Source organism: Cavia porcellus, unplaced genomic scaffold (assembly GCF_034190915.1).
Source record: "Cavia porcellus strain 051 isolate PalLab524CR breed Dunkin Hartley unplaced genomic scaffold, mCavPor4.1 scaffold_15, whole genome shotgun sequence".
Taxonomy (NCBI): domain Eukaryota; kingdom Metazoa; phylum Chordata; class Mammalia; order Rodentia; family Caviidae; genus Cavia; species Cavia porcellus.
Window position 1 is genome coordinate 12,711,660 of NW_026947498.1, and position 15,623 is coordinate 12,727,282.

A 15,623-nucleotide genomic window follows, 5' to 3' on the forward strand; every position below is an offset into this window, starting at 1 on the left:
GGTCCAAAGATAGCACAATTCAGGGTGTGAAAAGTAATGAGAAAGAGGGTACCCGAATAGTTTTCATTAAGAGACTCATTGGCTGGCTCGGAAAATACAATGCTTTCTTGGTCATTAGTATCAGATGTTTCATGAAGAACCATGGAATCCACAGGAAGTACAGGGATGGATCAGTAAAAGCATCAGTACGGTTTTCAAGGCAGCTATTGCTCAGAAACAAATTATATAAACCTTTTCAACCTGGTTGAGGACAAAATTATACTAAGCACTATGTTTTTTTTTTTTGTTTTTGTTTTTGTTTTTTGTTTGTTTGTTTGTTTTTTTTTTTGTCTTTTTATTGGTACCGGGAATCAAACTCTGCCTGCTTGCAAGGCAGGTGCTTACACCGCTGAGCTAAATCCCCAGCCCCAAGACTATGTTTTTATGTTGCCTGTGAAGCTGAGTTAAAATCGTGAGGACTGAAGATCATTGCTGTACAAACAAATGTAAGGGCTTTTGCAGTAGGGAGGCCTTGTGGTAAGACTGTACAGAGTTCCCTCCAGGACTGAAGAGTCCTATTCATCTTTAGACTCCCCCTTCCACCAAATACTACCTTTTGGAGAACTTAGTTTCCTACAGAGGATTGTATGTATGTATGTGTGTATGTATGAGAAAAAAACACAAAACAAAAACTAACAGCATGAGAGACAAATAACAAACTCAAAACAATAACAATATAGGTTTTCAAAACAAGATGATAGGAATTTAACAATGGTTGTAATTTTGCATATTGTTACCTTCAAAAAGGTTGCTTAGATTACCAGATATAGACTACTTTTACCTTTTACTTGACCAGGTTGAAAAAGTTAGTGTAATTTGCACTAGCAAACCTTTATAACACAGGAAGGGTAAATTGCTTTGTTAAACATTCTTTCAATGTATTTATTTAGAGTGTTCTGATATTGCTTTGTAAAAACTCATATGTTCCCCAAATTTAGCTGATTTTGTTGAAAGAGGGAAGTGTGTTATAATAAATGGGCACAAAATGACAAATACATCAATGACTTTTTAAAATTTTAATCTCTGAGGACATTGATGAGATGTGAAAGGGACTATTATGACCACTATACCAACACACTGATTAGCTTATGTATTTTAAAATTGGACATTATTTTTACCTCATTTGTTTTAATGTCATGTTAACATGCACAGTTAAACATGTAACACAGGTGCTTAATATTAGACAATGGTCCAAGATTAAGGACTGTGATACTAAAAAGGAGTCACAATGTCAGACTTAACAGCATAGAGCAAAACACAACTGAGGTCATTTTCAAATTTTAATACGTTCTAGTAAAGACTTTGGCTTAACTGCAAAGTTGAGTTAGGCCATTTTGCACATTTCTTTACCTATTATCACTCATCTTATACTTGCAATTAGTATAAAACAATTTTTTTTTCCTGAAAGCACTCTTAAGAACTTTTGCCAAGTTTACCCACAGTGAGAAGAAAATTTCAGTACTGATACATGTATAGGAAACATTCTCTAATTCTGAGCTGAGATAAATCAGTTTAAATCTTGCTAATGGGCTCTACTACTTTCAGATGCCAGATAATGGGGAAGGATATTTAGTTGTATTTTTTAAAGAGACTTTTACCATTTAATACACTGTTGCTTCCAGTAAGAAGACAATGGCTGAAATGAAATTATTATTCCTACCAGGCATCGTGGCACACTCCTGTAAGCCCAGCACTGGGGAGGTTGAGGCAAGAGAATCATTTGCAAGTTTGAGACCAGCCTGGGCTACACAGTGAGACCAAGGCCAGCCTGAACTATACAACGAGACCCTGTCTCAAAAAGACAAAACATAAAAAAAAAAAAAAAAAAAAAAAATACAAACTAAATTATTATTCCTATGCCCAAATGATACAGTGGAGAAAAGCCCCAAATTGAGCACTGAATCAGCATAATAACAATTTTAACCATCTATTCTATGTAGAGATTTCCTACAGAACATATTCATAATATGTGCTGCTAAAAATTAACAAAACGAACACTATCATCTTCATCATCCACCACAGGAAGCAGAAAGAAGCCATGTGCCTGAGATCCTGTACTGATTCCTGTGTGTGTCTGCAGCTCTCTCTCCTTCACTCCTCCCAGGACAGTTATTACACTGGCAGGGTGCCGCATGGACTTACCTTTTGTCAGACTTCACATTCTGTAACTAATTCACAATTTCTTTTATTTATACACAACTTGATATGTTATTTTTGCTAGATTTACTGAAAAATACAGAACAATCAGAGAAAAAAAAACAATAAAAAAGATGATAACGTTTATTATGCAATAGCTCATACTGACTGCTGACTTACTCTAAAGATTAGTACAGCCTACTTCTGAGTAGGCCTGCATGGGTCATGAAGCTGTGACCTTGGGAATTCTATCTAGTCACTGGCTTCTTTTCTGGTGCTTTCCTCCGTGAAAATTCCCAAAGGTTTCCTGCTGCCAAGATATTCTTCACTTGGACCATACTGACTCTGAATTAAAATTTCAAATCTCTGAGACCAAAATGAAGAATTCTGCCTGTGAATTGTAGGTAACTAGGGTATGAAAAGTTGACCAATATATGTCATGTTATAACTAATAATACAGAAATTTCTAAATATTTTATCAAAGTATATTTACTATCTGATTTCATACATATACTTAAGATATACATACACTTAAGAAGTCATCCAAATTATAAAGGGAAAAATGAAAAATAAATATTAGGAAATAGGGAGATGGATCTAAGTGGGAAGGAGATCAAGCTAGAGGGGTAGGAAAGGAGAGAAAGGGGATAAAGGAAGGAATTTAGCCAGGCATGGTGCTACACGATTGTAATCCCAGCACTCAGGAGGCTGAGGCAGGAGGATTGCTGTGAGTTCAAAATCAAGGCCAGTGTGAACTGAATAATGAAACTATCTCAAAAAAAAAAAAAAAAAAAAAAAAAGAAAAGAAAAGAAATTAAGATGTGTTATGTAACATGAAAATTCCACACAAAGAATATAAACATTATGAAATGCACACATGTACTAATAAAATAGATAAATACAAATAAACAAAAATAAAAGAGAAATCTTTATTTTTTTCAGGAGATTCAGTATTTCTGTTGTAATATTTAGGTCTTTAATCCAGTTTGATTTTACTTTGGAGCAAGGTGAGAGACATGAGTCTAGGTTTAGTATAGCCTGCGGAAAGCCAGTTTTTCCAGCACCATACATTAAAGTGGTTATCCTTCTTCCAGAGATTGTGTTTAGCCCTTGGATCAAAGATCAGTTGGCTGAGTACATCTGGAGTTATTTATGCATCTTTTAGTGTGTTTCATCGATCTTTGGGTCTGATATATATAGATATATATATATATATATATATATTTTTTTTTTTTTTTTTTTTTTTGGCCAGGACCATATTGTTTTTATCACAGTAGCAAAGACTTAATGAGCAAAACCCCAACTGAACAAGACCTATCACAATGAATCAACAATTGCGATCCCATTTTATTAAAAACCTTTTTAATAGCGAAGGAAATCAGCAACAGAGTGAAAAGACAACTCAACAAATGGGGAAAACCTTAGGCCAGCTATTCTTTAGGCAAAGAAAAAATCAGAACTTCCAAATTCAAAGACCTAATTCAAAAGTGGGGATCTGAGATGAATACATATTTCTCAGAAAAAGTACAAACATAAAATGAATATAATAAAAAATGTTCAACATTAATGGTCTTTGAAGATATGTAAATTAAAACAATGCTGAGATTCCATCTCACTACAGAAATAATGACTATTATCAGGAAAACAACTAATAACTAATGTTGTTGAGGTAGAGAGGAAAAAGGAATCCTTCAGTGCTGGTGGGAGTGTAGACTGCTATAACCACTGTGGAAATCAGAGTGGATCTGTCTCAAAACCTGTAACTAACAGTGTCATTTGACCCAGCTATTCCCCTGCTAGGTATTTTTCCAGAAGACTTAAAAGGATTGTACCTCAGCAATACATGTGCACCCATGGTTATAATGACAGAGTTTATAACAGCTAAGTCTTGGAAGCAGCCCAAGTACCCCAACAACCAATTAATGGTTTTAAAAATATGTATTTTTTTAAAATGGAAGATTATTTAGCATTAAAAAGGTAAAACTGAAGCATTTATAGCTAAATGAATAGAACTTGAAGCCATAATCATATGTGAAATAAATCAGACACATATGTATAAATATCACATTATCTCTCTGTTGTAAGAAACTGAAAATGTGAATAAGAACACAAATGTATAACAAATATTATGAAACATGGAGACATTGTTCAAAAGAAAAAGAGAAGTAGGGAGAGGAAGGAGAAAAGGAAGAAAGGGAAAGAAAAATATGAGAAAAGAAAGATAAAATAAAAACTGAGCTTTGTGAACTGGGAGAGGAAAGGGGATTTGAGAAGAGGGCATGGGGATGGGAAAAAAGAGAGAGATCAAGATATATCACGTACAGACACAAATTCCCTGTAATGAATTTGGTCATTTTGTGTTGTACCAGTAAACTTAAATTTAAAAAGGAGAAATAATTTGCATTTACTGAGTTAAAAATTTTTTATATTTTTAGTAGTGAGTGGATAAATTTTATATAATTTTACACTTGTTAAGATGATTATATAACTTATGCTTGCATTTTTCATATTACTACCTAAATCATAATACTGCACTAAATTGTTGCAATGTAATTATCTGAATTTATATTTTGTTTATGGGAAAATTTTCAATAGATTTACAATTTTGTCAATTGCAGGATAACCAAGGATTTTGATCTCTCTGTAGTCACACTGTATTTGTGTGTGTGTGTGTGTGTGTGTGTGTGTGTGTGTGTGTTTCTAGAGATTTAGCTTCATTTTCAAGTTTTTGTCACAAAGTTCTATATAATGACATAATAGTCTCAAAAATATGTATATACATGTATTCATTTAAAGATAAAACCAGTTTTATCTTGTTACTTCACAAAAAAGTGTATAAGAAAAATATGTGAATTCACCAATTATTTTTCATCTTTTAATCTGTGCTTCCAACTATTTTAGAGCTTTTAGTCCATTTATCTTCAAGTATTCCCCAAATTTAATGCTTTCTAGAGCCTCAGGGCTTCTTATTCAAAGTTTGATCATTTTTGAGTCATAGAATTAATATACTAAATGATAGCCATGCTTCTTTGGGATATTTAGATCAATATACAAATACCCTTTTATCCACCCTACAGTTCTTTCAAGATTGTTACACTGGTTTCCTACTGTGGTGATAAAATACGAAGTTTAGGGACGTGACTGTCCCTTTATTGTATTACTAAATTTCAGTCTTTCAGTAGGTCTCTAACACTAGGCAGTGATCTTCACAGGTGTGTCCTTTGTCTACTCATCACCTGTAAATGAGATTGTCTAAGTCTAGAGAAGATGGAGTTACGAAATTCCTTCCGCACTCTGTAGGGTCCTGTAAAGAATTTTACTCTGTAGAGCAGGCTCTGGCTGTACTCAAATCATTACACTTACCTCCTCCTCCCAGAGAAACAAAATTCTCGCCTGGGTACCATGTGTACCTTGTGGCAACTGTCAAACTAAAGCAAGGAATATGTTGGAGCCCTCCTGAGACTGTGGGGACCCAGGAATTTATTAAACTTGACAGAGTCCACACATGGTCTCCACAAAACCACCACCACCACTCACTCAGTCTTCCGGTACCCCTGAGGCTTCTGGACAATGTCAGCATCTCTCCCATGTGAGATCTCAGGGGCGACACTTTTTTTTTTTTTAATTTAAATTAAAGGCATCAATCCTATACATTAGTCTCTACGCCACTAATCTAATCATCCCTACTGACCTTATTTTCAACTACTGTGTCTTAGGGTCACACTAAAGCAGTGAGCATCAGCATATAAATTTTGAAGGGACACAAGCATTCAGTATGTAGTGACTTGGATTTTAGTCAGGACAGTTATAAAATAGATAACTAAAGACATCATTTAACTATATCATGAAGACTTGATTCTTCTGGTGCCTCTTACTGAATCATCCATTTATTACAAATGTTCCTGCATTTTGCTGAAAAATATTCAAATGTCTACGAGAATGTGTGCTTTGAGAATTTTCTTCTTATAGTTATTTTGCAGCTGTTTCTCCATTGTCAAACACAGCTTTATATGTGCATGAATAGAGTAACATTGAGCCAAAGCAGCATATATACTTCCATGGTAATTTATATTCCCCTGCTGTCTTAAATTCTCTGGGGCCTCTTATCTTGTTTCTTCCCTACATCAAGACTGTTAGGTGAGATCTTCTCCCTGCTGGGTGGTTGGGAAATTGCTGGAGAACACTGCTGCAGTCTTAGAGTTCTCAATACTTGTTTCATTTCTTTTAGAGATCAGAGTCTGGTAGTCTTTGGTTTCTGATGCTTGAAGTTAGTTTTTAACACATTTTCATATCTTTTATTTTTGGTAGATTACAGAAGCAGGGTAAATTGTGTATAAGGGATGATATCACAAAGTGAAGGAGAAATACTGTGAATGTTTTCAAGCTGTATTCTACTTCCCACTAAATTATTTTCTTTTTTTATTAGCTTAACTGCCTCATCGCCCAATAAGAGATTAACTTTCATCTCACATCAACCTTAACAAAGTGAAGACTTGAGAATATTGTCACCTCTGTTCTGTTATTTACTTTCTGGTTTTCCAGAATAAAAAGTGGGGAATAATTTAATTTATTTCTCCCAAGAACACATAGATTTTATCAACAGGAGGTGTCCCTTTTGTATCATGCACTACTGTTGTACTATAGCTATTTTTCTTTCCCGTATCTTCCCTCTATGTGGAGGTAGTCACTTATGATTTGTTCTTTTTCTTTTGGACCTCAGAATTTATGCAGTAGTATCTTTTTTAAATTACTCTCAACTGGATGTGGAATATTCAAATCTGACTGTTCCTGAACCCCAGATATTATGTCTTATGATGCAAAATATTTGTAACTGGAAGATGTTATTTTGAGTTAATTATAAACCAGACACAGCAAGACAAATATTGTATGTTGTTTCATATATAGATTTTTTTTTAAAGAATTGAATTGAATGTAAAACAGTGATTAGTAAAGACTGAGAGCTGGAATAGACAGCCCTTAAAAAGAGGCTGGATTTGAGCAGTACACATTTTACACATATATTGAATTATTAAATGATCATATGTATGATTGATGCAGGTTAATAGCAAAATTAAATTCCAAAAATAATATAGTCAAATTTTTACAATTTCTATGTGCCTTATTCAGTCTTCTTTCAAAAACCTCATTTTGATGTTATGCCTTGTTGCTATATCCTTAAGGACAGTTTTTTTTTTTCCAGTCATGATTTCTATCTACATTAACATTTCTGCTCTGTAGATTTTGTAGTATGTGTGTTCAACATAGACTATCTTTAATTGATCTATTGGAAATCTTGTTAAAAGTTTGACTTTAGCTGTGTGTATACAAGTCTATTTACTTTCTTTCATAATTCTGTTTTCTTTTCCATCTTAGAAATTGTATTTTAGCATAAATAGGTTGTTATTTGTATGTACATAGAGAGTTTATACATACAAAAAATTTCCCTGCATTTTTGTGTTGACTACGGGTCATACAGTTGATGGAGTTAAGCTTCAATATGCATAAAATTTGAGAGTTTAAAAAATGAGTAATTTTTACCTCATTCTATGTATTTCCTTTGAATTTATCACAGACTTCTAATCCCTATTGTGGAAATTAACTTCTTTTTCAAAAAACACACCTACTTTACTCTTGTTGGTCTTTAGAGCTTTTCTATGAATCTAAACTTCTTCAAACATTTATTCAGTTTCTTGGTTTATCTAAGGGTGATAAACCTATTAGTCTTTGCACTTGATTTTGAAAACATCTGTTCAGAATCTAAGATAATAAAAATCTTCCCGTCTCAGAGAGTGTTTTTAAGAGAACTTCACTCCTAAAGTAGAGGAGGGCACACTGCTCTAGGTCTCCTAAATAAGCCGAGGACTTATGATGTCACATCTCTTTCCTCTAGTGCAAACCCCACTGCCTGCATAGGGTAATATCTGCTTTCGTTACTTCGCCTTATGAGGCAATGAGAGTGGAAATCAATGCAGTGTAACGCTAACTGCTCACTTTGGTGCAACAAAGCATTGGTTCTCCAGTACAGGCGTCTCACATTTCCTGCCAGAATACAAACATAGATGGAACTTATTCCTGAGTCAGAGAGCCAGAGAATAATTTGTCTTTTTCCTCAAACAGAAAGCCAGTTGATTCCCGGCATTAAATTTAGCTTTCCATACATCCCAGTGGTTATTTTATTTTATTTTATTTTTACATTTTACAGCTCAGTCTAATATATGATATATAATAACAACTCTATATAGAGTTTCTTAAGGAGATAATGTGTAACCAACTTCACACCAATGCTGTACTAGAAAATCATCATTTATATTTTTCTTCCTAAACTATTTTGTTAGTAGCTAAAATCAAAATATTTTTCTTATTTTCATATCTATAAGAAATCTCTGGTTTTTAGTCTTATTTTCTACCTACCTTCCTAGGGATATAATGCTATTAATCAGTAACAAATCTTATGCTTTAAATATTCCTATTGTATTGCCTTGTTCAGAGTAGATTTTGAAAGCAACATTGAGTTTAGAAACCAAGCTCAGTCATGTGAATTTCTATCCTGGATTTTTGATTTATTGCCTCCTGTCTACTGTGTAGCACATTATAAGCACTTGCGTGGAAATGTCATATTTATGAAAATGACTGATAAACCATAAACACCATATTCATCTTTATCATGTTTTCAATTGATGATGTCTTATGTAACATATATTAATACAAAATTCATTGAAAATCTTAAAAATTTTAGTGGAGATAATGTGTTCCCTAAATGTATATTTGTCTAAAATGTATAGCAATCATTTCTCCAGCAGATAACTCACTTTGATTAAATTAATTTTAATTAAATTTCCAAATAAAAATAAGGCAGACTCTAAAATGTGATCATCTAAATTTAGTATTGAAAATAATCCAAATTCCATGTAAAATGGGATTATATAAGCAAGGTACCACAAAATACAGGCAGATAAATATAATTTATTAATCAATATTTAGGCTTAAAATATTCTAGCGTCATTTTCCATCTAACTACTGGTACTTTCCTCTCACTTATACTAGTTGTGAGTCTGGTTATTACTTTATTATTACATCAATAAACAGCATATCAATAGTGCTAAAAATATTTCCATAGCCTACTGCCATAGGGAATTTGATAACAATATATAATAAAATGCACAAATAGGCAGAAAATTAATGGATTGTGTTCAAGTGATGAATGCTGTCCCCCCATGGCAAACCCAATTCATAGTTGACAGAGAAATTTTTAAATTACACACAAAAGATTTAAAACTTGATAGCAGTTGTCAGTGACACAAATGGTAAAATACACAAGTGGTGATAATAGATAATGGGATTATACATTTTATTTTTACTTATATGCTTATTGTAGCTTATATTAGTTTAGTAAAATTATGTTGGAATCTTATGTTTAAATTTAAATTTGTGGATTATAATAGGAAAAAGAAGTAGTTACTGAGTAATATATAATTTAGCACATTCCTAAATATTAGAATTCATTTATAATATGATTTTTTTATATTCTCAGAACTTTGCTTTCAGGATTCTTGTGGTGCTAAAATCTTCAGATGCTAAGCGCCTTACATAAAATAATACATACCTACAACTATATACATATGCTTTATATATTTTATATACTTTATATAATCTCTCAATTATTTGTGATGCTTAATATATTACCAGTATTATTTAGCTTTTTCTTATACTCCATGGTTGAGAGAAAATGACAAGAAAAATTCTGTATGCTCTCAGTGCAGATAAAATTTAGAAAAAGTATTTTCAGTATGTGGTTGATTAAATATGCAAATGTGAAATCCACAGATAGGTGGACACCTATAAGTTTCTACATTTTGAAAATGTATCAGTGATTTTTTAAATGACACAGCACTGGTTAATCCATATGTGTGAAAATTAATGTTATAAGAACTTACAAAATAAATAAATGAATGAATAAATAAATCTGATGCTTTCAAAACTTTTTAAGAGGTTGGTTTGGAAGGAAAACAAAGAAAGAATTGAGGTATGTAATATGCATGCCCTATTTTCCCAGAAGGAACATAGGCATTATGTACAGCAAACATGTAGTATTAATAAAATTTTAAAAATAAATAAAAATAGAAGTGCAGAGTGCTTAAACACTCAAGAAAAAAATCACATGGAAAACCTTGCTTTATCAAAGATGGTGTAATCCTTGGCATAATATCAGCTAATCAGGATTAAAACTTTTGTTTTCCCTATAAATTGAGAAAATATAACAATTTCTATCTGTGGTTTCTAATCACTTGGTATTATATTTGATATAAACCTATGAAATATTGTATTATGGAACTATGACATTGGTATTGTATCCAATATAAGCTTATGAAATATTACATTATGGAACTATAAAATTGATACTTAATTTGTCATATATGCTTCTTGTAAATGTCCAAGAATCACAATAAATCATGGGTTTACTTTAGGAAAAGAAATACAAGTTTGTAACTCAGATATTATGAAGTATTTCAGTTATACCAACAGCATATACCATTATATTCAATTGAAAATGCAAGTTACAAATATTTAAATATGTTACAAAATCAATTACGTCAAATAATTTAATAGTCATTGAAGAAACAAAAAATAAGGGCAGTAACTACTGATACTCTGTGCCTTTTTATGTATAAGTTTGTAATAGCAAATAATCTGTGTGTATCCTTGAAATACCACTTCAAACGTGGCATATATTTATATACACATAGTTGTTACACTCAAGCACATTTATTGGAGTAATTTCCCACAACACTGATCTTGAAAATATTTAAATAAAACATAAGAATTCATGAGTTTGAAACATATGGAGATTTATATCATTCCCACAGCTTTAGCAATCTCTCCAGTTACTGAAAAAATATGGGAACTAAATGCAACACTGATTTCCCTAAATTGTTTTCCTGAGACACTAATCATCAGAATCTGCAGACAAGCCACCGAGGACCAGCATGCGAAAATAGAACCAGCGCTGATTGCTTTGATTGTGTGCGCATCTGCTCGTCTCATCATTTGTTCGTTTACTTTAATTTGTTGCAAAAACTTTATCATATTTTACAAAACATTCATAAAATTATTAATAAAGCAGCTACTTGTTTGTTTTGGCTTAAAGGAAAATCTCAGGAAAAAGAAGAGTAAGAAGAAAATTGGTTATATTTATATTCAATTTGGTGCCTCAATTTGGTGCTTCTTATCTGTGTTCACTGGAAAGGGAAATATTGCTTTTGATATTTTAAACAGCACAGAGAATTCAATAGTACTGACAAAATAAATAGAGATAACTGTATCTTTCTTTCTTTCTTTTTTGCTGAGACAGGGCTCACTCTGCAGTCTGGCTGGCCCTGTACTCACAGAGATCCTCCTGCCTTTGCCTCCCACCACATCAGATCCTTTTTATGTTCAAAAAAAAAAAAAAAAAAAAAAAACTTAAAACTTCGAAGTCATTTAAGGGCCTCAATGAAGATATCACTTTTGGCTATGCATTCTAAAATAGTAATAACATTTTCTCAAAAATTAAAGATACTAAACTTTAGGTTTTCAAAATATCATGCAATTGTTTATGTATTAAGGGCCCACCAAACAAAAATAAATAGTTAAAGTCACATTTCAGGATCAGGTCATTTGTTAGTCTACTTTTCCCCTGAAGCAGTAAAATTCTCAATTTTTCAATTTGTCTGTAAACAGAATTTCACAGGGCCAGAAAATTAACTGACATCCACTTCCTCGTGCATTTTTCTAGTGTTATAAACTGAATTGTGCTCCCCCTCAGTTGTATGTTTCAACCAAAAGCCAAATGTGAGCATATCTGTAACAAGAATCCAAGTAAGTTGAAAAGCAGTTAAGTAATTTAAAATCAGAATAGTGGTACCCTAACCATTGGCATAGTTTACACAAATGATTCTTTGTTTCTCTGTGTGTGAGAACAAAAAAGAAAGGTCAGATGAGGGTACAGCAAGACCCAACATCATTGGAGAAACTAATCAGCTGTTGCCATAACCTCAGTCTTCTTGTTTTCAGAAATGCAAGAAAACCAATTTCTCTGTGGCAGCATTAGCAGACTGAAATATCTAATGCAATTTCCAAATAAGAGAACCTTATTATCTATTTTCCAAGAAGACTGAAATTTTTCTAGCCACTTTGAGCTGATATAAACCTTGCTTCATAGGCAAATCTGGAAGCCAGAACTTGGTTTCTAACATATTTCTTATACCTTCGGATGCAGAAATCAAAGCTTCTATGAAAGTAGCCGAGTATCGAGATGGGGAGGACAAAATACAAACCGTATCACTAGCACCCTTTCTGGCAGAAAGCAAGTGATGCAAAGATAGAAGGACAAGAATATGTGCAAGGAACACAAAGCCACTCTGAAAAGTTCCTAATGGCAAGAACTGGAGAACTTAATTAATTAGAAGAGATGCAGGAATTCATAATGTTATAAATAAATGCACAACTGAATGAATAAATAGAGACAAGGAATTTCTGTTCCTTACAGAAATTTCTGAACTACATCCATGGATATTCCTTCCCAATTAGAGTGACCATAATTTTACTATAACTTAAAATGTGAGCTGGACTTGTGACGTATACTTCAATGACTTCTGAATATAGAAAAAGAAAAATTGTTGTTTTACACTGGAAGAGAAAAACATTAAACACTGTTTTGCCAAATTGAAATAATAATTCGGGTTGTATTATTTTGATACAATCTATGGCTGGTAAGAAGCCATTAAGAGAAATTTTTATTTGTGACAATCTATCCAAAACTACATGACTGTTCAGGGTCTGAGAAAAATACCCCTCAAGCCTACATTTAAGAGAGCAAGTTATCTGACCAGAATTCTTTTATATTGTTTAGTTCTTGAAAAAAATAAAGACTGAAGTATCACAGAGAAAATTAGAAGAAAACATTCTTGTGTCCTGGATAGATGTTGGAACAAAAAATATAATTTATGAAAAACTGGTGCACTTCTAAAAGCTTGTACAGTGAGCTATGTTCCCAATTCCTTTTTTATTTGTTTTTAGATTTTAAGTCCTTAAGCCACTAGTTGCTAAGATGGGCTCAAAATTTGTCAACCACTTGTCTCATTCTACCAGAGTGCTGTGTTTAGAGCTAAGTGCTACCATGCTTGACTTAGTTTGAACATTAGTTAAAATAATTTTCCAACATCTATTTCTTAATTGTTAGCATATTTTTTCCTAACAACATAAAAACATTCACATTACTAGAGACTGGGTGAGGAGTACATGGAAATTTTATTATTTTTGTAATATTTCAATGAATATAAAGTTATGAAATCTCACTAAAATACAATTTTAGAGTTCCAAGAAGAATAATTATAGTTATAAACACTAAAGCTATTTATCTTTGACTACTATAATATGAACAAAAGTCAAATTTGTCAGAAATTATCACAAGCATGGAACATAGCGCAATGAAATTGGAAATATGTAACAAAAAAACATAGCAAATTCATAAACACATTGTAATTAAATAACACCCTTCTGAACAATGAATGGGTCACAGATTAAATTAAAAGAAGAAATTAGACGGTTTCTTCAAATAAATGGTCATGCCAATAAAACTTACTAGAAAGTATGTGATTCAGTCCCATGAAGGAAATTTGCAACAGTGAAGTCCTTTGTCAGAAAAAGAGAAGCATAAATAGCCTAGTGCTGGACCACAAGCTTTGAGAAAACAGAGCAAGACAAGACAAAAGCTTGTAAGAGTGAGGAAATTATAAAGATCAGAAATTAATAGAGTGGAGACTAAGAAAACAATACAAAAAATCAGTGATTTGGAGAATTCATTCTTTGAAACATTAAATAAAATTGGCAAATCCTTAGCCAAGCTTATAAAAAAAGGAAAGGAAGATTAAAATTCATGCAAGTAATAATTACAAAGGTGAAATCACAACAGACTTTGTGGAATTCCAGAAAATCATCAACACCTATTTTAAGAAACTGTATTGTCTTAGTTACTTTATGCTCATCGCTGAGACAAAATACCTGAAGCCCAAAGTTGGGAAAGGAAAGGTTTATTTCTTACAGTTTTTGGAGGTTTCAGTCAACACTCAGTTGTCTCCAAGACAGGCAGGCATGGCTGGGCTGCAGTTCATGGCTGCTGCCAGCAGCAAACAGGAACTAGCAAAGAGAGAGACACACCTTCTTCCTGCCATTGCATCACATCCTGGCTCCACCCCTATGTGGGTGGAGCACTGACACCATCAAGCCAAGCACTATACAATGAACCATCACATATGAACAATGCAAACTCATGAAGCTTGGGGGACACAAACATAAACCATGACATGTATTATAATAAAATGGAAACAGAAGAAATGGGAAGATTTCTAGATATATGAATTACCAAAGCTGATTCAAGATAAGATAAAATTTTAAACACACCAAAATTAGTCAAAGAAATTGAAGAAGTAATTATAAATCTACCAACAAAGAAAAGCATATCAGAAAGAGGAAAGATGTCCCTTGTCCTTGGGTAGGAAAAGCCAATTCTGATGAATTCTATATACATTCAGAGAAAAAATTATCCCACTAATTCTCAATATTATAAAAAAATGAAAGGGAAGCAAAACTACAAAATTAATTCTTAGAAACAAGCATCACCTTGATATAAAAATCAAATACAAAACTAACTGAAAAAGAGGATGATAAGTCAATCCTCCTCATGAAAATAGATGCAAAAGTTCCCAGTAAAATGCTGGCAAAAAGAATTTAGCAAATCATAAGGATTATATACCATGATCAAATGAGATTCATACCAGGAATGCAGGAATGGTTCAACATATGCAAATCAATTAATGGAATACACCATATCAAGAGCCAATTCATATGATCATCTCAATAGTCGCATAAAAAGAGCTTGACAAGATCAAACACTCATTCATTATAAAAGCCCTACAGAAAATTGGAAAAAAAATTGTTCTTTATTGCAATCTAATAAAAGCCATCTATGACAAACAAACAGCTAACATCATAAAATAAACAAAAACAGAAATCCTTTACTGTAAAATCAGGAACAAGATAAGGATGTCCACCTTCACCACTATTATTTGATATAGTCATAAAACAGTAGCCAGAGCTATCTTGGCACTAGACAAGACAGTAGACAAGAGAGAGAAAGAAACAGAATAAGGGTAGGCAAGAAAAAAGTTAAATTACCATTATTTTCAGACAGCCTAGTACTTTACATAGAAAACCCAGAAAATCCTACCAAAAGACTTTTAGATTGAGTAATCAAGTTCAGTAATGTAGGTGGATATACTGACTCAAAACTCGAAAATCAAAAGCATTCCATACACAAGCAAAAATTCACTGAGAGAAATCAGGGAAACAACACTTTTCATAGTAGCATACAAAACAGGGAAATACCTAGGAATCAATCTAGTGAAGGAAGT

The 15,623-nt window shown here is 32.7% G+C and overlaps 1 long non-coding RNA gene across 1 annotated transcript in view; it reads right to left on the bottom strand.

The window, feature by feature from the left end:
- LOC134470553 (uncharacterized) overlaps positions 1–14,332 on the bottom strand; it is a 30,704-nt gene extending 16,372 nt beyond the window's left edge. The window contains exon 1 of the long non-coding RNA XR_010039498.1: positions 14,255–14,332. This is a non-coding gene — a long non-coding RNA (uncharacterized LOC134470553). The remainder of the gene's footprint in view (positions 1–14,254) is intronic.
- Positions 14,333–15,623: the final 1,291 nt, after the last annotated feature.